The following is a 23,528-nucleotide window of genomic DNA, read 5'->3' as shown; positions in this document are numbered from 1 at the left end:
ACAAACCAACCCCAAAACCTAGAATTTTTGATTATAAGTAAACAGGTGTTAGCACCAGTAGTCCTAACTAGTGCTGATGGGGGGGCGGGGGTGGGTGGGTGGAAATCCCTCCCCTACTTTTTGGATGTAATACCCTTAGTCCGAAAGCACAGCCAGCAGGGTGGGGGTGGAGGCTTCGGAGACGCCCTTAAATTGACCATGGTGCCTTCTTGTGGGGGCTTCATTACCAGGGAGGAGTCTGATGCTTTCCTTTTTCTAAAAGCTCTTAAGCTGCGCATAATTCTTCCGGGCGTCTCAGATACCTCAGACAGCCCAATGAGATTATCCTGAGACGCTGCAGCTCCAGCTTGGTCTGCGATGTTAGATCATATCATAGAAAATTAGACCTCTAGTCCTGAAATTGATTACCCGAACCACCATTTCTGGAAAGATCACTAGATCTTTCCAAATGAACAGTTATTTATTTTTTTAATCTAGTATAATGCTTACGCATTCCTATGTGACAAGAGAATGATTAAATAGGTTGATATATGAGAGACTTTAATCACTGACAAAATCTTTGTAATTTAAATACATCTAGTTCATTTTATGTGTGTTACTTTCCGTCCTGAGCTTTATGCTTAACGTATATATGTATATACAGACATACACAAATACATAAAAATACCTGGTAAACGTTGATTTTCAGGATTATGTTAATATTAAATCTTAACTGTGAAGTTAAAATGAAAATAAATCATTAGATAAGACCAAATTTCACCTCATAAAAGTGTTTTTGGTACTGGCATATACATATCACAGCATAGCTGAAACATGTCACTATGGAGTTTCTTGCAACAGTTGAAAAATTCAGTAGTTGGTGGCTGAAGGGTAGGCTACAGAGAATTTCAGCATTAGCGGTGTTTTTCTGTTTCCTGGGTAAAATTCAGATGGTATCATATCTTTCCAAATGTCTGCCATGGGGCTGAGCCATAGACCTTCCATACCCTGCACAGAAACCAGGTAGTTAAAGTGCAACAGAACTCTTCACTCATTAATGGTTTTAATATTTAATTGTTAATGGTTTTAGGCTAGGGGGAAAAATTAACAGGAAAAACTGAAAAACAAAGAATATTTTCTCTTTGGTGGTCTGGGTAAAAGATAAAGTAACGCATCATTCCTTTGTGCCAAGTGCAGCTGCTGAGCAGGTATAACAATATGTTAGACCAATTTGGTAGCATTTAAAAAGTTAATATAATTAGCTGAGTCCTTCAATTTGTATGTAAAGCCATATCTTTACTTTTCTAACAATCTCACAAAAGTAACACTGCATTACAGGCCAGTACATTTGATTGGGAAAAAAGTCAAATCTTTAAAAATTCACAACTTTCTTATTGACACATTGAAAGTACCCAAATGAATTTTATTGTTCTATAGATGTAGCTGTAAAACTTAACTGAAATTCTAGCAATGTTATTTTGTTTACCAGTCTACTTCCCTGTGTGACCCATAGTAAATAATTGTGTGCAAGATGATTGTGGATCTTAAGCAGAAATAGTTGCAATACTGATTTAGTTATAACAAGTAGATTTTCAAAAAGCATATGCTTTAAAGAGAATGTTGTCCTTTTTCACATGAAATTCATAATTTGAACAAACCATCACATATGATTAATCATTCACAGTTCTCAGCATTTAAATATAATGTATCCTAAAATACTTTTAAAAATATATGTTTAATATTTAAATGAGATACTCTCAATGAAGCTCATTGTCTTCTTTTTTGCTTCTTTATTTCTTTTTTATTAAAGGAATATAAATAGATACCTGGCTTGATCTTTTGTATATTGTATTACTTTGGGGCATTTGAAATAAGATAAAAATATTGGCTAGTGGACAACATGAAAAATTGGAGTCCTGGAAAACACATTATTTTCCAATGTGTTTTTAAGTCAGTTATGATTTCCCATCAGTGTCCCAATAGGATGACCTCACTACAATGCTTATTCTACTGATGACTTGCTGTGGGAGCTGATCTAATCAGAAAAGAATTGTAAGCTTTGACTAGGGAGTGCCAGTTTACTAAACTTTAAAAAGTACCGTTGGTGATCCTTTGAAAGCATGTGTTATAATAGCAAGCATTTTGAGCTCTCATTTGAACCCAGAAAGGCTTTAATTTCTTGATTCTCTTTCTCCACACACACATATTCCCTTGTTACAGAGTAGCTTTGTGTTCACATAGAATGTTTTTGGGTCACTAAGTTATTGTATGTGCCTCAGCTGTTGTATAGTGTAAGAGGTAGAGTCAGCTGTAACCAATTCAAAATTTGCCTGCAACATGGAAACTTAGAAGTAACTGAAACCACATGAGGAGGAATTATTTGGGAGGTGAGGCAAGTCAAAATTCTTAGATAGACATGGATTGTTTTCAAGGTTCTAGGACATTGTGGAAAAACAAGAATAAAGGCAAATGAGTCTTAAATAATTTGTATTGTCTGCCCACTCTTAGCTTTATCTTGGTCCTTTAATTCTGACTGTAAATGGGCAACTGTGTGCTAAATTAGGAGAAGTACAGAACACTTGTTTGCTACACGGAGAACAGTGCAGGGTTCTGATTCATAGTCTACTACTGATGCTTATAAAACTGATTCATAGCCAGAATATCCATGGCCTCTGATTTTTTTTAAAAGCAATAACATAAAATCATATTACCTCAGCCACTGCCAAGATTGGATTGAATAAAGCCAGTTATTCATGAAGAAAAAAAATGCTACTTTGTTATTATTTATTCTAGGGGTTGTCAAGGGCAATGCCTTTGTTTTGGTATCTGTAATAAATTATCCAGCACATTTGCTTTATAGCATAAAATATGTTATTTTTGTTTATAACTCAGCATGGAAGACACATGGAATGATTTGCACAAAGGAATAGCTAAATGCCTAATAGCTTTGTTTTACTTTGAAGAGTTAGACTAGCCTAAAGCATTGGTTACATTAATGAGATGCCATTTAAATCTACATCAGTTAGCTGCTAGACAGTGTTATGGTGAAGTTTTATGTTTTCTCATCCTGTTTGTTTGGTTTTTTTTTTTAATGGCAGACCTGTGATTTCATAGTTTTAAGTAGCTCCTGCTGAGGAGCTTCCTATACCAATGCAGAATGGCACCTTTTAAGCAACTTAGAGTCTTTGAGAGTTGCCTGGAGACCCGCCTGGTTAAGTAACTTTTGTCACAGTAGCTAGTACTTGAACCCTTTGGATTCCAAGATTGACTCTGCTATGTCGCCTCTCTAAGAACCTTCCTCGCTGCCCCCTTTTTGCTTTATTTCATTCATCATAATGACATCCACTCTAATTTTATCACTCTAAATAAGCAAAATTATATATGGTAGTATAGTTGAAAGAACCCCATTTTGAGAGATGGAAGACATGTTCATGTCTCTGCTATGCTGTTGGTTGAATGACATTGGATAAGTTACTTAATTTCTCTAGCCTTTAGTTTCTTTGATAAAACTGAAGCAGGATGGGGGAAGCGGTTTGAAATGGAGGACAGGATTGATCCCTAAAGACCAACACATCTCTAATATTCTGGCCTCAAAGTCATGAAGACTTGGGTCTAAGTTCTGCCTCTGACACACATCCTGCTTGTGTGACTTTGGGCAAAACAGTTCACCCCTAAATGCCTTGGCAATTCTCTAAGTCTGCAGGCTACAGAGTAGTTATTGATGTGCACTGGTAGAGAGGTTCCTCCTTAAGAGTTCCTCAGACCAGTGAAATCATAGGTCTAGTCTTCCATTTTTTTAAATCCACAAATTAGTTAATTTGGGGAATTGTCCTAACATCAATAGATTGCATAGAAAGTTGGGCCAGCTGACCTTTGAGGTCCCTTCTAATGTCATTTTCTCCTAAACCTTTTAAAATATAAAAGTCACAGTATTCCAAGAGTCAAAGCAAAGTCGTAGGTGATGGCAATTTCTTTCAAATTTAAGTTAATTTTCTTAAGATAATCCTTCCATAGGTAGTTTTTGTCCTGGGTGTTTTGAATCACCTTCTTGCTCTGCTGTTTCACCAAAGCCACATCCACATGTATAGTGACAGCCTGCCTCTGAGGATTGTTCCAAGCATAATTTTCATTTAAATGGATCACTGTAGTCTGGCTTTATCTAGACATGGTTGGCAAAGATCCAAAAATATTGCTTTCTCCCAATTATTTCTTTGTGTAGTCAGACTACTAAGATCACTCTGACTCAGATTTGTAGGTCAAATGTTTCACATAGCTCCTCTACGGTTTGTATAGACATAGGGCCAATCTGTGGTTAGGCCTGAGATGTATTGTGCTATCTCCACCTTTAGTTCCTCCACGCTGCTCAGCAGGAAGACCAAGATGTATCAGGATCCACAACTATAGAATTGACTATGGTGATGTTATAAAAATTATTCACATATCATTGAGAGATCTAGATAATTGTTTCGTCTATATCACTAATTCATACATTTAATAGTATTTGATTATAAGTCTCTCCCATTATAAGGCAGTGCAACATTTCATTTATCATGAGCAATGGACTGTGGGTAGGCACTGAGGAAACAAGACAAAAACAATCCTTGCTCTATAAGAACTTTACATTTTTCAGGGGTGGCAAATGAAAAAAGTGATTATTTTTTTCATTTTGGGCTGTGTAACTGGTAAATTTTGGGGAAAATTTTTTTTTTTGATGGCAGTGTTAGGTACAAAAGGCATATGAAAAAATTTGATGACATGGATATATCAGTTTGTATCTGTAGCATAAGTCATAAAAGCAGAAATTTTTAAAGAAGCTACTATCTAATTTGTGCATGCCTTGGAAGGCCATGAATCCTGCCTCTGTGAGGAACTGGAATAATTTTCCAAAGGGTCATCTTGAAATGAGAGACTGTAATAAAATCTAACAGGTTTAAAGCCAAACTCTTCAGAGCTGCCTGGGAAGGAGAAGATCCTGGCAGCCATAGTCTCACCATCAGATGACTCTTATCATTTAAATCTTACTTTAAGAATTTGTGCCATTGACTGTTAAAAATGGAAAGGTACACAGGCATCATCATTCTATAGGACTCCATATCTACTGATATGGAGAAGGGGAAGAGAATATTAAAAATAAGTACTATTTCTTAGAGCACCATTCTACTTTTGTGTAGGATTTGTAGAAAAATATGAGGGCCTTCCATATTTATAACATTTATTTGATGAGATGCTTTGCAAGGTATGAAATCAATTCAGCAGGTCTTTATTAAGCGTCTGATGTATATGCTTGGGCACTGTGAATACAAAGCCAAAAATGAAAAGTTCCTACCTTCAAGGAAATTACATTCTACTGTAGAGTAACACACTTACATAGATGAGTAAAATGTAACACAAAAACAAAGTAAATGCAAAATAAATTTGGTTGGGGAATCATTAACAACTAGGGAATGGTGGAAATCAGTAAAGACTTATTACAGTGTGGCATATGATTTGAGCTTTGAATGGAACTAGGGATTCCAAGAGAGGGAGGTGAAGAGGGAGAACATTACAGACATGAGATATAGCTTTTGCAAAGGTATGCAATTAGCCTGGAAAGGTTGGTTGGAATTATATCGTAGGGAACTTTAAATGACAGAGGAGTGTGTATTTTATTCCCTAGGTAATAGGGAGCCAATCAGACCTCTTGAGGAAGGAAAGTGATATGATTAGACCTGTGCTTTAAAAAGATCAATTTGGCAGCTGTGTGGAGGATGGCTTGGAGAATTGAGATGCTAGAGTTAGGGAGTCTGATTAGGAAAGTATTGTACTACTAGTCCAGGTGAGAGAGGTGAGGAGGCCCTGAACTAGGACAGTGACCGGATGAATGGAGAGAAGAGGGACAGATGTTGAATGCTGTAGAATTAGAATTGTTAAAATTTGGCTATTAATTTGATATGGAGTAGGGGTGAGAGAAAATAAAAATTTGATCTGGTGTGTAGTTTGGTTAGCCATATAACATTTTAAGTCCAGAACAAAACTAGCTACTTCTTCCCCTCAGGATTATAGGGACATCCCTCTGGGGTTGAGAATATCTTTAATGTTATTAACTCAAGCCCTCATTCTAATCTGATCCTCCAGTTGTTAGCTGCCTGTGATTAATGTTCCCTTTTCATTTAACCAATTAATGTTAATTATCATTTCAAAGGATTTTTACTTTGACTGTAACTAGGACAGAAATACCTATATCTCTTGAATACACCTGAGGATATACTCTCCTCTACAACACCTTGGTCTCTAGGGAGAAGGGGCTCAGACTTAACACAGTTTTTATGTAACATTCATTCTACCAAGTTCACTTCCAGATGCAGCACTTCCAAATGATGTGTGTCTCCATCTCATCTGACTCTTAGGCTCCAGTTTCTTAATCTGGTACTGGCTGGAAACCCAGCCTGGCCTTTAATCATGATCCTTTAGTAGCTTGCTTTTTTGAACTTTCAGAACTTAGTTGGCAGCAGCCACCTCCCGTTGTCTTCACCTGGAAGCTGGGGAGAAAATGGACCCAATAGAGAAAAAGCAGCAGTAGGGCCTTATGCTGTCAGTTTCATTCCAGATCTAGGTAATAAAGGGGCTGTGTTCCCTTCCCCACTTGAAGGGCATCAGCCATCATTCCTTCTTCTTTACTTCTGGCAAGTCTAGAAATAGCTTACACCAAGAAATTGGCCTTTGATAACAAGGACTTTTGGAATAAATACCAGTTCCTCATGGATGTATAGCCAAATGAAAGTTCCTTTCACTGAAGAGATGGCAAACTGAAAACAGTTACACACATGCTTCATATATCTCTAAGGTACTTCTCTTATATGTCATCGTACAATTCCCATGCTCCTCAGTCTCTTCCAGGTGGGGGATTGTATCAGCCAAACCATCTGAGCATAACCATAAGGACTGGGCTTATTGGTCAGTCATTAATTATATAGGTTTTCAAAAATTCCTGACTTCCAGTCAAGATGACTTCCTGAACTAGAGATTGACTGCTCAGTTCCCACACTCTTTCTGGCAATACCCTGAATTTCATAACAGACTAAATGATGATCAGTAAATTGAATGAGAAACTATAGTGACTGCTTTCACAATCCAGAACTATACAAGATTCTAACTACAAGCTTTGGGGAAATAAGGAAGAGGTCCTCTACAAAGCCAATGCAAGAGTGCCTCTCAGGATGGCCGGAGATGGGCCAGGGAAATATATAGCTTATATGACTTAGTGTCTAGAGTCAGCTAGAGTGGAATTCCCCCATATAAAACTTCATCATAGTCAGAAAGCCTCAGAGCAAGGACTTTGGAAACACTAAGGGAGCATCAGCACATCAGTGAGTACAGCAACACAGTTCTCAGACCAGGCTCATTCTGTGTGGGGTGCCATATTGGACTCTGAGAATCCAGACATGGATACCTCAAAGATCTTGTGGGGCTCAGTACACAGCCCCATTTCAGGAAGTAAAACTGGAGAGATGAGCAAATCAAAGAAAATACCAAAAAGAATCAAAAAATCATTATAACCCTAGAGATCCCCAAAAGAAGGAGCTAGGAACTCAGTAATAACTACAAGTTGTGACTCAGTGAAAAATGCAGTTTTCATAAGAAGCACATAATTATCTAGAAGAAACAAAGCAAGAAATTAAAATTAAAATAAAAAGTATTTAGGAAAGATTGAAGGGAGAATAAATAGTTTAGAAGAGAGAGTGGTAGACCTTACCTAAATAATGGATTCTCTGAAAACTAGAATGTACCAAGCAAATCAGTACTCTAGGAGAGATAGCAAGAAATTTTTGAAAAAAAAAAAGATTGAAAAAAATAGAAAAAATGTTAGCTATCTGATATAAAAAAACTTCTGGAAGACATCAAGGAGAAGTAATTTTAGATTATGAACACCTTGAAAACTACAAAAAAAAGAAAAAAAACTTTGAACATGGTATCTCAAGAAATCACAAATGGAACTTCTCAGATCTATTACCCCTTGAAAGAAACCTCAAAAGGAAAAATCTAGGAATGTCATAGCTAAAATAAAGAGCTCCCATATTAAATAAAAAATACTGAAAGCATATAGAAAGAAGCAGCTAAAGTACTAATGAAATAACGGGATCACATAAGACTTGACAGCTTCTACTAAATGAGAAGAGACCTTAGACCTTTATACCTAAAGGCAAAAGATAATGGTTTACAAACAAAGATGTAACTTGCAAAGTTGAATGTCATCCTATAAGGGAAAAATGGATCTTTAATGGAATAGAGGACTTTCAATTATTTCTAATTAAAAGAGCTGGATAGGAACTTTTATATTATTTCTAATTAAAAGAGCTGGATAGGAACTTTTAAATACAAATGCACATATCTGGAAAAATCTATGAAGGGAAATTTATGCGACCATTTGGAAGAAGCTGATGATGCAGTGCTAACATTCAAAAGGTGGAAAAGAAGCAAATGTCCATTCGGAACCTTAATTTCTTCAAAGGGTGTGGAGGGAGTTAAAAACAGAGATCTTGGGAGGGGCATGGATTTGGTTCTTTTCTGAGGGTTTGAATAGGGAAAAGAGAAGGAAAAGTAAAAGGAGCAACATACTAGTAAAGAAAGGAGAAGGAAATAGGATTTACTGTTCCTTATTGGAATCTATGAAAATATACAAATATGCAGTAAGGGGTATAGGAAATGGGCATAACTCTAAATGAACAAAAAGAGGTTGGAACACATACAGGCATATGTAGTTGATTGTGGAAATATATCAAACTCAGGGAAGGGGTGCAATTAAGAGGGATGATAAAACTGGGGAAGGAATAGCTACAAGACAGTGCCCTGGTCCTGATGGAGTTAGGTATTAGGAGGGAAAAGAGGAAAAGTAAAGAGCTGGAATCTAAGGCCATGCCAGTCAACTGACTGAACAAATTGTGGTATTTGAATGTGATGAAATATTATTGTCCGCTAAAAATTCCTTGAGACAATTTCTGAGAATCCTGAGTAATATAAATTGATGTAGTAAACTGAGCAGAACCAAGGACAATAACATTGTAAATTAAAACAACTTTGAAAGACATGAAAACTGATCAAAGTGATGATCAGCTATGTCTTCAGAGTATCTGTGGAGAAACATTTTTCATATATGCATGCACATAAACATGTACACATGCAAGCACAGGTGTAGAAATCCATTATATAATAGAGAATTAAGTGATGATGGGTAAAGAGGGAGAAAAACACAAAAGAGAGGAGTCACAATCAACATACATATCCAAGTAAGTTCAGAAGGAAGCAAAAAGGGGGAAAAACCAAATAGTATGAAAGGGCAATACATAATTCCACATAGAATCCATTTCTGCTGTGTATTTGGAGATGCCCCATTTTGGGATGTTTACGTTTAGGATAAATTTTAAAAATCCTTCTATGTACTTTGCTATACAAAGGAGAAAATAATGAAGTCACTAGAATCTAGATAGCCTCTTAGACAATTGGGGAATGGTTGAACAAATTGTGGTATATGAATATAATGAATATTATTATGTGGTAAGAAATTATGAAAGAGATGATTTCAGAGACTTCTCAATAGTATGAATTGGAAGCAAAAAGTGAATAGAACAAAAAATCAGTTTCTATAAAGCCAATAACATTATCATGAATAACAGTTTCAAAAAAACCTAAGAACCCTGGTCAGTGCAATGATCTTTTATTTCCAGATGACCCATGTTGAAGCATGTTACTTATTTCCACACAGAGATTAGATGTACACAAGGTGCAAAAAAAATTACATTTTTGGATATGACTACTGTGTAGATTCATTTTACTTGAGTATACATTTTTGTTGCAAGGATTTTTATTTTTAGTTCTCTTGGTTTTTAATTGGAGGCTAGGGGAAGGGACAGTTAACAATAGTGATGTCTCCTTCCCAAAAGTGGGCCATTGAAACACTTAAAAAAAATGCATAGAATACCCACTACATATGTGTAAAGTTATAGGAATAACCAAGATAGTCTTAAACCAAATTAACCCCCCCCCCCCTTTATGTATTGTATTGCAATTTCTGGTACTGTGATGAATTTCCAAAAAAAAAAAAAAGTAAGGGCAATTTATTTTTATAGTCAGAGTTTGATAGTATAGACATACTGATATAGCAGAAATTCATTGGCAGCTTAAAGTTATTTCGCATAAATTTTCAATCCTGACTTGCACATATGAAAAATGGTTTGCATTTACTTGATTCCTTAAAGTTATACAAAATGCTTTTCTTAAACAGCCTATAGATCCCCTTCCCTCATCTTGTACTCAAAGAAATTGAGACTAAGAGGGATTAATGAGTAGCTGTGTGGTCTTGGTAAGTAAGTGGTAGAACAGAAATTAGAACCCAGGACTCCTTATTTCTTAGTTCTGTGCTTAAAGTCAGGTTAAAGTCCTGCCCCTGACCCCAGCTGTCATCTTAGTCAAGTTCTTCAGTGTTTTTGTATCCCAATAAACTCTTTAGGACTTAGTGTTACAGCCAAGTTGCAGTCTGGATTGGATAAGGACATTTCTTAGACTGATGAAACTACAGGTCTTTTGTGAATATGTGTATGTGAAAAAGGTGCTTATCATTTAATTCAACTAACATTTATTGAGCATTTACTACATACAAAGTGCCTTTCTCAGGGCTATGTAGATTCTGAGGAACAATGATATGGTACCTGAGGTCAAGGAACTTAGTCTGGTGGGAGTGGGAGTGGTAAAGTATATAATATGAAGTAGAAAAGCTCATAAGAAAGGTATAACGGAAGTGTTAGGGGGAAATTCAGAGGAGAAAGGGACTATTTCTGATTGGGACTTTAGAAAGGGCTTTGTGCATAAGGATTTCAACACTTGAAGATGTATATATCCCCTCTCTTAATACATCCTTCACACAACAGCTCACCAATTCTTTTCCAGCCTGCTTGTGCCACTGTGCCCCTTAAAAGCCTTCAGGGTTCCCAAATCAAGTTTAAACTCCTGAGGGTGGCCGTTTCAGATTTATTTTCTACTTCTCTCCTTAATGTATTCTTTAAATGGTTGTAACATTTTGTACTATTATGGACTATTTTCCATTCTCTGTTTTTGGTCTTGACCTCTCATATCTCTAAGATTTAGTTTACCAACCTTTAAGCTTCCAGGGAACTACCTCAGCCCTGTCTCCATCTCCTAAATTATCTTTCCTTAAAGCCAGTTAGATGGAGTAGTGGATACAGTAGAGTGAAGGGCTTGGAGTCTGAGTGGCCTGATTCCAAATGTGGTTTAAATCACTAATTGGATGACCTTGAGCAAATCACTTAACCTCTGTTTGCCTCACTTTCCTTAACTGTAAAATGAGGACAATAATAGCATCTACCCCCTAGGGTTATTGTGAGGATCAAATGAGATATTTGTAAAGTGCTTAGCACATAATAACTTCTATATAAATGTTAGCTATAATAATTATTAATTATTATTATCCCAACTCAGATGCTATGAAGCCTTCTCTAATCTCCTCTTTTCTTCAACCCCCTCTCTCCTTAACCAGGATTTCCCCTGCTCCTCACTTCTCTTGCTGTACTTTTGCACATCTCTGACTATTTCTTATGTCATGGTTATTTATATCTTGTTTCCCTCCCACCACCTTCCTCAGCCAATTAGATTGAAATTATTTGAGAGCAAGGCTTTGCCTTTTTATCTATATCACCAAATGCCTAGCATAATACTTTGTTTATAGAATGTATTTAATGGATTTTGAACAAGTGATATGTGTGTGCCGGTGGGGTGGGAAATAGATGTGTGCATAGATATGAGAGGGATATGTGAACAAAAACATATCATGGCAGGGGAATATTGCAAATCTAGCTTTTCTGACAGTTAGATTTCTGATTAGGGTAGGCATCAATATCCTTAGGGACATGCTATATAATCATCATCATCATTAATATTATTAGTATTTTGTACATACCCGTAATTTTATCAGTGAGGAATATTTGGTATGGAAACTATTTCTACTTGTGCAGATTTTAGAATATCATCTGGAGGCACTACAAAGTTAATTGGCTTTCCTATGGTTTTTTAGCTAGGATGTGTCAGACTTGAAACTATAGCTTTCTGATTATAAAACTATCCTTCCAAGCCATTAAATTATTACATGGAACAATAATATTGTTAAGAAAGATTGTATTATGATTCTGTTAACATTTGGAATAGAATCTTTCTTTGATAATTTGTTGTAGCTTAACTGAGCTGACTTGTAATAATGAGAATATGAAAGGAAAATATATTTTAATAAAGGTATTTTCAATGTGAATTTAGAGTCATAGACTCATTAATCTTTGGGCCAGCATTATATTAAGTGTCTCTTATGTGCCAGGTACTATGACTTAGGTGCTGGACTTAGAATTTTAAAGCTTAAAAAGACCTTCGGATCATCTACTTCAAGGTGCTGCCTTCCCATTTACAGATGAGGAAACTGAGGCTTGTGAGAGTTCAAAGCAAGCTTTTTAAATGTCAGCTATGAATGTGGCTGTCTTACTGCATGCTTGGAATGTTTCTTGAAAAGAATTGACAAAGGATACTGAGTTGACAAAGCCTTGCTTTTTCTCTAGTGGGTGAAAATATTTCACAGTGAATGCTGGTAGTCAACAGAATATTTAAACAAAAGTCTTACTGAATTAAAACATTACCCTATAGCCAGTCTTACTGTGAAGCTAAGTGTGTCTACATGTGAATTTATATTATAGCCTTCATATTCCAATTTAGATTGGAAGCTTTGGAAATATTACTCATTTAAACTGTTATGCACTGACTTTTATGTACACGTTTAAAAGTGCAATATAAATATAAGTTATTGTTTTGGCAGTGGTTAAAAATAGGGCATTTAAATAATGTAAAGTTTGTTTTAGAGTTTATATGAATGAACATATTTCATCTATTGAGTATGGTTGCTTAAGGATTCACAAAACTTGCCCCCTCCCCTCAATCCTATCTTTAAGTGGAGAATATCAAAGCTGCTTCAGTACACTTTTTAGTTACTGAGTCTGAGACTCAGGTGTCCAGTTATTTGTTAACTCTGACATTTTACACCACTTGGGGCTAAAATTAGTTGAGCTGTTCTATTTTAAGAATAGACAGAAATTAGTCCGTGTCCTGCAATTACATGTGAAAGTCAGGCTCTTGAAGCACTATAAAGTTTATTGAACTGAATTGTTGAATTAAATTTGCTACTTCTCCCCCCCCCCTCCCAAAGCAATTAAGGGTAATTGGACAGAAAATAGCATAAAACCAGTCAATATATTTCTTTCGTTTGGCTGGATATCCATTATTGTAGTGATATGTTCACAGAATTCTAGAGTTGGAGAGACATGAATTACCCTAGTCAAACTCACGCATGAAAGAAATCCATACTGTAACATACTCAACAAATGTTCATTTAGCTTCTCCTTGATAGCCTTCGCTTAGGGGAAACCTGACTTTTTCAGCAGTACTTTCTACTTTTGGATGGCTTTTAATTGTTTGGGGTTTCCCCAATATCACGCCTAAATTTGTCTTTGTCTTCTCCACATTAATTCCTGGCGTCAAACAGAAAAAATAAAATCTCTCTGGAGCCAAACAGGACACTTTTTCACTGTCAGCCCTTTAAATACTTGAAGATTGCTAAACTATTTTGTTAATCTTGAGACTTCTTGTCTATTTTCCAGACATCTCCAATTCCATTGATCTTTACTCATATGATATAAACTCAAGGACTTTTATCATCCTAGTTGTTGTCCCCGTATGTTCCGTGCTTTTAAACTATTATAGAACAGAAAACAATATGCCAGATGTTTTCTGACCGAGGTAAGGTATACGGGGATTATCATTTCCTTATTATTGGAAGCTGGATATCTCTTAATGAAGCTCAAGGTCATGCTAGCTTTTTTTGGATATATCTTATATCCAAACTGCTGACTTATATTGATTTTGCAGTCCACTAAAACCTCGAGATCCTTTTAAAGAAATCTGTTGCTATCCAGCTAAGCTCCCATCCAATACTTGCAGGTTGCATCTTCCATTAGGGATGATATTTTCTTAGTAGAATCTCAATAGCATGACTACTCTGAATGCCAGCACTTATTGATGTATAATTTTTGTTTATTTCATAGTTATTAAAATAACTTTACATGCTGAGGACTAGAGAATACTTTAATCATTTAGTAGATAAGTATTTGCCTCATTGGAGTCTGATCTGTTTGAATTTGATAAAGTGCTGGAATATAATAGGACCCTACAGCCTCATCCATTGCACTAGTACCATGTTAGTTTGGTTCATTGTTGGGATAAAATGAGACAGTCATTTGTCATTCAGCAGTTAACAGAAGGATGTTTACTTAAGGATACGGTGGTAACTAGCTTCTCTACACAAAGCTTCCCTCATCTCCATTTGGAAATAAATCAGGTGGTCAGGATAAGGTATGTTGGTTTGCTGTAGTTTTCAGAAATTCACCAAATTTGAGGGTCCCTAACTCCCTATGAGCAGGGACTTATTTTATGAGTTTGGGTGACCAGAAAACTCTGTCAAGGGAGGCAGGGGCCAATCAGGTCTCTTTGTTGCCTTTTAAAAACAGCGATTCCTACTTTGGTGAAATAGGGAACCCTGGCCCTATGGCAACCATGTTAGTTTATGAATATAGATACATTTTAACAATAGCACTAATAATAGTGCACTGATATAACACATTAAGATTAGAAAAACATTTGATCTCAGAATATTTTCATCAGATTCAATATATTCAATTTATTTAAGTGCCTCCATGTGCCAGACATTATGCTAGTGGCTGAGGATACACAGATTTAAAATGACAGAGACCCTGCTTGTAAGGAGATTATATATTCCAGGAGGGTACATGATGTATAAGTGAATAAGTATAGAACGAGATAGAGTGTTATAAGGTCAAAAGAGAGACCCAGACAAAGTGCTCCATGAAAATATAAGAAGAAATATAAGGAACTGCCCAACTTCAAAATTGATGTTGTGAAAATCAGAATATCACCACAGGTTCTTTCTCCAATTTTTATTTCAAAAGACTTGGTGATTTAAAATTCTTCCTTCTCATCGACTTTCACCTCTGGGAAATTTATATTTCTTTGTTCAAGTTCTGGTAGCATCTAGAAGAAGAGTCTTCTGCTTTCCACCTTATTATTTTATATTACAGATTAATCTCATGTACTCTAAAATGATACAAGAAGCTACAACATTTTACAATTCTTTCTTGGTGATTTATATCATTTTTATTTAAAATTTTTTAATTTATATTTTTTGTTTTTATCTTACATGCATTTCCAATATCCCCTCTCTTTCTCTCTCCCTACAAGAGAGCTGTTCCTTATAACAAGCCAAAAAGAGAGGAGAAAAAAGTTAGGCAAAACTAACTCAAATCAAGCAAGTGTGACATTATGCGTTTGCTTCACAGCCATAGCCTCCCACCTCTACAAAAGGGAGCAAGCATGTTCTCAAATCTTCCTTTGAAACCAAATTTGGATATTATTATTTCACAGCCTTCATGTTGTATTATTTTTATTCTTATTGCTTCCATTTACCTTGTTGTAGTCATTATATACATTATTTTCCTAATTCTACTTACTTTGTAAAAATTCATTTGACTCTTCCAGTGGTTCTGCTATTAAATTTTGGTGCACGTAAGAAGATCTCTTTATTTTTATGATTGACTTCCTTGGGATATATGCATGTCATTGTCATCTCTGGGTCGAAGGGTATGAACAATTAAATCATTTTGTACAAGTTTATTTTAAAAGAAGACTTTTGTATGAATTAATGGAAAATTCTGAATTGTAGATGTCGGAATTTAAATGATACTTTTGTTGTTTTTGGTAAGAAAAATGTTCAGTTCTTGGTTTCATGATGTCTACTCACATTTAATAATTTTCTATGACCCAGCAAATCCTATTTTCATATCTTATGTTGAGGGACTTAAGATGGATTTTGAAAGTTAAGTGATTGGAAACTCTAGTAGGTTCAATTAAACAGAAATATTTTGAACATGAGTCTTGTGACTGTTTTATCAGAAATAGGATAGCTTACATTTGGAGAGATTTGTCATTAGAAGACTGGCAATGAAAAATAGATTTTATTGGGTCATCAAGTTAATCTTTCTAAAGTGTAGAGCTAACCATTTCACCTCCTATGCAGTAAATTCTAGTTACTCCCTATCACTTCCAGAATCAATTGTAGAAGTCTCTATTTGGTGTTCAAAATTCTTAATAACCTGCCCTTCCCCTTCTATCTTATGCCCACTTCCCCCAACCATGCATGTGTTCTGCATCTTTTGATATTGACCTCTTTGATGTTCTTGCCACATGACATTCCATTTTCAAACTCTGGGCATTTTACTTTTTTCTTTTTTCTTATTTTTTATATTTAACAGTATTTTTCAATTACATATAAAGATAGTTTTCATCATTCATTTTTGTAAGATTTTGAGTTCCAAACTTTTTTCTTTCCCTCCTTTCTCTCCCTCTTCCCCAAGATAGTAATCAATCTGATATAAGTTATACATGCACAATCATGTTAAATATATTTCCATATTAGTCATGTTGTGAAAGAAGAATCAGAACAAGAAGAAAAACCAAGACAAAGAAAAAACAACAAAAAAAGTGAAAATAAAAATGCTTCCATTTGCATTCAAACTTCATAGTTCTTTCTTTGACTGTGGATAGAATTTTTCCATCAGGAATCTTTTGGAATTGTCTTGGATCATTGAATTGCTGAGAAAAACTTAGTCTAGCATAGTTGATCATCATACAATGTTGCTGTTACTTTGTACAATGTTCTCGTTTTGTTCACTTTATTTGCATCAAGTCATGTAATGCTTTCCACTTGGGTGTTTTTAACTCACTGTTTCCTGTCTCTAATGTTTTCCCTTTTCATCTGCATTTCCTGTTTTCCTAAATTCCTTCAAGCCCCAACTAAAATCCTGTCTTCTGTAAGAAGTCTTTCCTGCTCTCTTAATGGTAATGCCTTCCTTCTGTTGATTGTTTCCAATTTATTTTATCTTGTTTGGTCATGGTTCTTTTCGTGTTGTCTCCCTGATTCAATTGTGAGCACCTTGAGAGCAGGGTTGGTCTTTTGTCTTCCTTTATATCTCCAGAGTAATATAGTGCCTGGAACATCAGAGATGCTTAATAAACGCTTATTGACTGATTGACCTTAGCAACTCTATTAAAATATAGAGGGGTTCTTTCTTATGTCAGTGAAGGGAATAACTCGAACAAAATCAAAGATCTTTTGAGATGTTGAAGTACAAATTTATATTTGCTCTATGGTAATTTTGCTGACTTCATCAGTTTGGTACTGTTGTCATTAATAGAGCCTTTTATCTTCTGTCCACAGCTTTATAATTTTTGAGGCATATTTATACATTATGTCATTTGATCCTCATGACAGCTCTCTGAGGAAGTGTTGCTCTACCCATTTTACACGAAAGGAAACAGGGTGAAGAAGGTTAGGGTATTCCTGTGTTAAAATAAGAGGTAGAGCTGGGACTTGAACCCAGACCTAGTTAATGACTGTTAACCCAGTATTCTTTCCACTACAGGTCTTGATCATCTTCTTTAAATTTATTTAAATTATTTAAATTTATTTAACTTACTGAAAGTTATATTGATATCTCTTCTGTTCACACATTTTAGTTGCCACTGATGATTCAAAGTCTACAAAGGGTTATGGTGAGCAAAAAGGTTCTGTGAATACCTTTTCAGCTATTTGTAAACATCTGTTTTTTTCAGGAAGACAGGTATATATTTTACTTTGATTTTTATTTTGTATTAACAATGTATCATGAAGGCCTTCAACTTTTGTGGTTTTCTTGTAGTGAATTTCAAAGGTGAGTGAGAATTACATTGAATGGGAAGGCATGACTTTTTGAGTTGCAACTGTATCATTGGAGGAATCACTCACATTGATACATTCACAAAACTATCAGTATATTATCACTTTTCAAATTTTTAATGCTAATTGGTGTCAGTGTAGTATTATGAAACTGGTCTGGGACAAGAGAACAGGTTTGAATCTTTGTTTGGTGTTTACTAAGTTAGCTTGTAACAGTTCACTAAACTGCAGAGCCTGTTTCTTTATGCATAAAATTAAAGAAATAATTCTTGTACTTCTTACTTCATGGGATTGTTGAGAGGATAAGATTAGAAGCACTTTACAAACTTTAACACTTTGCATTAATTTGAGCTGTTACACTGGTTTTTGGGGAATTTCCAGCATAACTGGTTAGAGTACGTTTAGCTGTCACAGAAAAGCTCCTTCTCTGTTTTATTTCCTCTGGTAATTGAAACAACTATTAAATTACAGTGTTGTACATTAAGATTGTGATGATGAGAAATCTAATGAGAAAGAAATAATCTGGCTATGAAAAATCTAATTTATATAGGTTTTAATGAAAAAGTTTTCCATGTAAGTGCCTGAGGCATATTGGAAGGATGCTTTTCAAACTACATTCTTTTTGTATGACTTTTTAGAAAGCAGCTTTTTATTAAGAACCTTCCCCCCCACATTTAGGAACGTCAGAAATGCAGTAATGATATACGATAATGAGTCTCGCCTTTGGCTTCCAGGGGGTCACTATTCTTTATCTTCTGGTTTGTAGAAAAGTTATAAACTAAAAATGCACAGTTTACATGGATTTTATGTGGGAAAACTCCTTTATTTATATTCTCCAGAGGCAATTAGTTCATGCTAACAGATCTTCATACATTTTATACTTTCTCTTTTTATTAATTTCTTGCAATCATCAGACAGATGAGGAGATAGAAGGAAGTCAAATGATTTATTTAACTCTTAGCAATTCAGTAAAAAAAAAAGCATAAAACAAAACTGAGGTTAAAAGCATACATTGTCAGTTTCAGTCTACCAGACTTTTCTCATCATTTAGTCTTTTAACATTTAAAGTTAAACAGTGGTGCAAATTGTAATATGGGTTTAGATCATGCAGTAACTTGGATTATGTCTTTTTTGGTGGTTCAAGGGGAAAAGGCTAAGAAATGCATTGTTGGTTAATGAGTGGGAGTATTTTATCTCTGCCAATAAAGCCTTGGTTGGGTTTTGTATACATCTGCCATTTTGCCTATGATTCTCTGATTAAGTGCAGTAGCAAGTGAAATATAAATTTTTATTATTAAATTGTTTCCTCTAACTTTGGAAGTCCAGATTTCTCATTTAAAGTAATTTAGCCTCTTAAAAATTATTTTAAGAATTAGGAATTTAGAAAACATAAACAAATAATGAAAGTTTCCATTAAAAATAACAGAAAAGAAAACTTGTTTATGAAACCGTGAATGTCTTATCATGTATAGCAAGGATTTTGAAGTATATATTAAATTTAATAAAGTGTATATGAAATTTAATACGATAATACTAATGCTGTTCTGCTTGTATGTGTTGCATTCTGAACTTTCTTCTCTCTTTTGTGTATTTTTAAAATGTTGCTTTGAGATATTTTTTATCACTATTCCTACCCTGCTCCCTCTTACAACTCTCATATTCCCCAAACAAAAGCTCCCTTTTATAATAAATATTTAACTATACTTATATATTTGTATAACTATATTATGTAACTCATAAATTGGTCTGATTTGTCTTACTCTGCACCCACAATTTAACTCTTCTCTGCATCATTTGTCTTCTTAAGTACTGATTAGTGCACTGATCATAGTTCCCATGTCTTTCAAAGTTGTATTCATGTGTGTTGTGTATATTTTTCCTACTGTACATTTTTCTTCCTCATTTTGCTCACTTCACTCTGTATAAGTTCACAAAGGCTTTCCCAGATTTCTTTTAATCTGTTTCTTTCATCATTCTTATGGCACAATAATATGCCATAATTTTTCAGACATCCTCCAATTGAAGGGTACCCATTTTGTAGTTCTTTGTTACAGCAAAAAGTACTGCTAAAATACTCCTTTTTTAATCACCTGGGTTCTTTCTGCTAGGTATACACCTAGTAAGTGGTATTACTAAATAAACTAGATATTGTTAAGTAGAAAGCTCACATGAGTTTGCTAACAATTTTCAGTGTTGGATTTGTCTCAGCTGGGAACTACTGATACTTGCATGTAGGGGGCACTAATAAATGTTTGTCAAATTGAGTTGATTTTTTTGAAATATACATAATTCTGATTCTAGTGAAAGCGTTAGGGCACAGACAATCACATGAACTAAAGGATGCAGGCCAAAGGAGCATTATCCATTATGGCAAGTAACTGAAAAATGAAATAGCTCCTTCCTCTTACCACCACCAAAGTGAACCATAAAAGCATATGTGCACATAGGAATTTAAAATAACAATAAATTGATATAATCATTGAAATATTTCCCAATTTCTATATGAAGTATACATATAGACATAGTTTATGTGGTGTAGTTGTGTGTGTTTTAGTGGAGATTCCTACAAATATGGGTTGGACTAGATGGTTGCCTGTTTATGTATATGTTTAAATATATGTACAGATAATATATGAATTATTTTAGAATTCTCTCATTCTCATCATTAAAACAAAAAAGACCTCTTAAAACACACTTTATGGGAAGTAGATCACCAACAAGGGAATACCTGAGTAGTTCACTTAAATACAGCAGAATCCTTTTAATAAAAACTTTGATGATGATTAAAATAACTGGAATAGTATACTTTCCATCTTACAGTAAGGGTCATATATTATGTAAGCATCTGCACCATAACTCAGTCTGTAACATAGTGAGTTTGTTAAAAAGCTAGATCACTTTCAAAAGTTTGTTATTTCCTTTCTTCATTTTAAAATACAAAAAAGCTTCATTGATGCTGCCAAAATATGGAAATGGCCTTGCTTTAAGAAATTAATTCAATAGTTATTGAATGCCTACATACACAAAAGATAAATTTATGAAGCAAATAAATTTGGGAATGATTAATTTTTATAGGACCCATCAGTTTTCCTTTTATAGAGATCATAGGTTTTCTTTAAATACTTATAGGACTTTTAAAATGTGATCCATTAGCAAATTTCAATTTACACAATTTTTAAGGCAAATAGACTACTTACAGTGAGACAAATACACAGGACCAAAAGATAAGGCATCTTTTTAAAAAGCTACTTTTCCATTTAAAAAAATTAAATGCTGAGGCCTTTTTGAAAATTTAAAATGAATGTTATTACTTAGAAAGTTAAAACAGTGTTAATTAAGCAATGATTTTCAGTTTAGTAAATAAAAGAGACCTCCTATATTGTCTTTAGGGATGCAAATCCATCTATGGCAAGTATTAAAGAAACCTAGTAAAAAGGGTGAAAAAAGCATATTAGAAAAAAATACATTCCTTTGAAATAAATGCAAAAAAAATATAGCAGTCCTTATCATTCCTTCCTCACCTCTGAGGATGCTTCACCTCTTGCCTCTTAGAATTCTAATTTCTTTCAAGGTTCAGCCTTCTACACAAAACCTTTCTGGTATCCCTTTCCCTGCCCATGTTAATGTGCTCTTCAAATCATCTGGAAATTACTTACCATATCATGCCCACCTAGAAGATTTGCAGCTCCTGAAACGCAGGACTTTTGCTTTTGCCTTTGCTAGCATGATACCTGGCATGTAATAGACATTTATAGAAATTGGTTGACTTAAATATTTGAGAAGCAATAAAATAAAGCACATGAAACTTAGATATCGCATTTGAGTTGTCAAGGAAATATACAGAGAAAGAGAAAAATACTCCCTTTCTCAAATATATTCTTTTTTTTCTCATGGATCCAGTAGTTGTAGTCTACATATATTTATATTAGACCATGCATCTCTCCATAGCAGTCTTTTTTTCTTTCCTTCTTTCCTTCCCCCTCCCTAAGAAGGTAACCAACTTGATATAGATCATATATGTGAATTCATGTAAAACCTATTTCCATATTAGTCATGTTGTGAAAGAAGAAACAGTTTGCAGAAAATTACAGTTTGTAAAAGGAAAAAAAAACATGAAAAAAATAAAGTGAAAATAGTATGCTTTGATCTGCATTCAGACTCTATCAGTTTCTTGGGATGTGGATAGCATTTTCCGTCATGAATCTTTTGAAATTGTCCAAGTATATTCTTTAAAAGCTGAAAAACCCACTCCAAATGCTTGGATTCTACACATTAACTCTCTAGACTTCAATCTGTCATGGTGTGAATTTGGGTAAGCAACATCACTTCTATGGGCCTCAGTTTCCTCATTTTTTAAAATGAGAGAATTAGATGATTCCCACGACTCCTTTCAAATCTAAATAGTATGCATGATAGATTTTAGGAAAGCTAGTAGTCTCTTTTGTTTCAAATGAGACAAGTTTTTTTTTTTTAAAAGAATTCTAAATATTTTATGAGAAGGATTTCTATTACAGAAGTTGTGAGGTGTGAACATATCAGTTTATGCTGATATTATCTATCTTGTTATCCTTGTCTTTATTCCTGACATACTTTCCATTTGCAGTTTATGTGGTAAGCCTCAACTTCTCTTTTGGAAATAAGCACCATTTTGGGAGTTTTGTATTTTCTCCTCTCTGTCTCTCTCTGTCTCTCTGTCTCTGTCTCTCTGTTTCTCTGTAACTCTTCCTCATAGTTCCTCCACATCACTAGGATAAATAAATATTTTGGTGATTTATTGAAATGATGTTTCTTTATTAGTGTACTTCTCTATTTTAAAAAGTTATGCATAGTAAATGGTATATGTATCAATTTTGCAGATGCCACAAGACTAGGAAACACAGCTAATAACTGAATGATAGATTCATTCAAAACGATCTTTACAGTAGATCTAGTTGAATGAGTAGAAATTTAGCAGATAGGTTTTTCACTTTGGTGATGTGAACACAACATATTGGCTATATGACTTTTCAGACAACCTCATTACGTTGGTAGTGTGATATGAAAGCCAAGAAGGCTAAAAGAGATCTTTGACTGGATTATAGAAAGTTAGAGCATCCTAGAGAGGAGATAGTCCCTCCCTGCTCTGCCCTGATCAGACCTCAAGTATATAGTATCACATTCAATTTTGGGTGCCACATTTAGGAAGAACATTGGTGAACTTGAGAGGATTCAGAGGAGGCCAAGCAAGATGATGAAGGGTCTCAAATCGATGCCAAATGAGGCTCTCTGGAAGCAATTGGGGATGTTGAGCCTGGAGAAGAGATGACACTGGAAGGACACGATAGCTGTCTTCACATATTTGAATCCTGTCACTTCCATGAGGGATTAATTAAACTGGACTTTCTTCCGCTTTCTGAATATCTGCAGTGAGCTCTCCTGGCTTTTGGCCTTTGTTCATATGGTTTTCTTTGCCTGGGATGCTCTGTTTGTCATATTCCTACCTGTCCTTTCAAGCCCATGTCAAATGCTCTCTCCCTCAGGAAACCTTCTCTGACTCCTCTTTTTTCCTTTCTTACTGATTACTTATGACCTCTGTCCTCAGATTTCACTTTGTCTTTTTTTAGCTCCCTTGTCTATTAATGATATATAATAGCATTTTTAAAAGTTATATCTTCCCCAATTGATAAATGGTCAAAGGATA

General features: G+C 34.9%; 1 protein-coding gene across 22 annotated transcripts in view; it reads left to right on the top strand.

Moving 5' to 3' along the window:
• The window catches only part of DST (dystonin), a 608,843-nt gene that overhangs the window by 174,083 nt on the left and 411,232 nt on the right, over window positions 1–23,528 (top strand). The gene's annotated exons all lie outside the window — the stretch shown is intronic.

The sequence above is a fragment of the Notamacropus eugenii genome, chromosome 2 (genome assembly GCF_028372415.1).
Source record: "Notamacropus eugenii isolate mMacEug1 chromosome 2, mMacEug1.pri_v2, whole genome shotgun sequence".
Classification (NCBI taxonomy): Eukaryota; Metazoa; Chordata; class Mammalia; order Diprotodontia; family Macropodidae; genus Notamacropus; species Notamacropus eugenii.
This window is presented reverse-complemented; position numbering and strand designations above follow the sequence as displayed.